General features: G+C 32.1%; 1 long non-coding RNA gene across 1 annotated transcript; it reads left to right on the top strand.

Annotated features, from left to right (window-relative positions):
- The first annotated feature begins 580 nt into the window (after nucleotides 1-580).
- On the top strand, nucleotides 581-1,674 carry LOC109592366 (uncharacterized). Its single transcript, XR_002190313.1, has 3 exons — nucleotides 581-664; nucleotides 1,142-1,250; nucleotides 1,357-1,674. It is a non-coding gene; the product is annotated as an uncharacterized LOC109592366 (long non-coding RNA).
- The last annotated feature ends 6 nt before the right edge of the window (nucleotides 1,675-1,680 follow it).

Genomic DNA, 1,680 nt, shown 5'->3' on the forward strand with positions numbered 1-1,680 from the left:
TTATTACTAATAGTTATATGGCATCATGATGTCATTATTAATAATTGCACGTATTAATAATTGCGATTTTTCACCCAAACGCAAAATTTGCAATTAATAGTACCCGCATTTAAAAGTAACCTTAAGGTATTAGGTGTACATGTATTGCTATCATTGTTATTATTAGGTGGTTGTGTTGCTAGGTAACTATATTATCTTAGTGTGGTATTTCCCCTGTGTGTGTGTGTGTGTGTGTGTGTGTTTATGGATTTGGTTTGTAATTATTATGATTTTGAATGATTATTTGCTGGACTGATTTTGTGATCTTTTTGTTTTTGATGATAGCCTGCTATTAAGTATATTAAGTATACTGTGTTACGTGTAAGTAGAGATGAATTATTCAATGATACATATATTTATTATTATTGTATTACTCGGCAGGGAATCCATACCAAGTAAACATGCACATCTAATAATGTACATGTACAAGTTAATTAATGTTATTGTTATTATTTATGTTATTATTATTATTATTATTATTATTATTATTATTATTATTATTATTATTATTATTATTATTATTATTAGGATCAATTCTGAGTCATTGTTATTACCAGTGTTAGCAGCTGCTGAATAGCCTCCTGGCTACTTATCAATAACAAGAAAAGACCTTGAGAAGAAAGAAGTAAGTACCGGTACATTTAATACCTTTACACACTAGCACTTCTAATTTTGAAACTACTTAAAACAGATTGAGCTCTCTTGATGTGTATTACATGTAATTTAATGTACATCAGTTCATGTACTGAACCAGGTCAAACCTCATTGTCTCAATAAAATGAGATACATACAGCATATGTACGTGCATGTATAAAGGAGAGGAGCTTATGACAACAATGTCTGCATGGACTTATAGTCTAATGCTGCGTTACACAAACATGTTACAAACAAGTCAGCAAATGCGCCAATGGAAGGTGCTTAATGAAGCAGCTAATTTGTTAACAATAAGACCAGATTTACTTACAACAAATGAAAGAATGTACATGTACATGTCATGTACATGTACACAATCTATCAAATTTGTTTTTAATTATTTCATTATTTAATGTCTTTTTCTCTATTCTTTCTTTATTAATTATTATTTATTTTCCTTTTATTGCAGGTACAATGATCCTCAAAAGTTTTGCATTGATAGAGTTGGTAAAGAGACCTGTCTGCCTAGGAGCCATACACAATAATTCAATAATAATTAATAAACTTTTTTTCCTTCTGTAAGTTCTCCTTATCTTGGAGTGTTATATAAATGGATTGTGTATTAATCTCCTCCTTTTTTTGTCCTCTGTCCTTTTGCTCATTTTCCCTCTCTCTCTCCTCCAGGTTCCATTTTATGATATTGATCTCACTAAGGATCCAGTCACCTCAGGATTAGACGACCTTTTTACTAAATATTCCTTCCACTCTGTCATTAATTTCGCTGGTATGAAAGCAGTCGGTGAATCAATGAAGATACCACTCGAATATTACTCGTGTAACCTCTCGATTGTATTTAATCTACTAGTTGTTATGAAGAAGTACGGGGTCAAGAACTTTGTATTTTCATCGACGGCCTGTGTCTATGGAGAGTCCCAGTACCTCCCTATTGATGAGTCCCACCCAGTGGGGGACTGTGCTAATCCTTACGGGAAATCCAAATATTACATT

The sequence above is a fragment of the Amphimedon queenslandica genome, unplaced genomic scaffold (assembly GCF_000090795.2).
Source record: "Amphimedon queenslandica unplaced genomic scaffold, v1.1 AMPQUscaffold_5453_Cont22578, whole genome shotgun sequence".
In the NCBI taxonomy this organism is placed as follows: Eukaryota; Metazoa; Porifera; class Demospongiae; order Haplosclerida; family Niphatidae; genus Amphimedon; species Amphimedon queenslandica.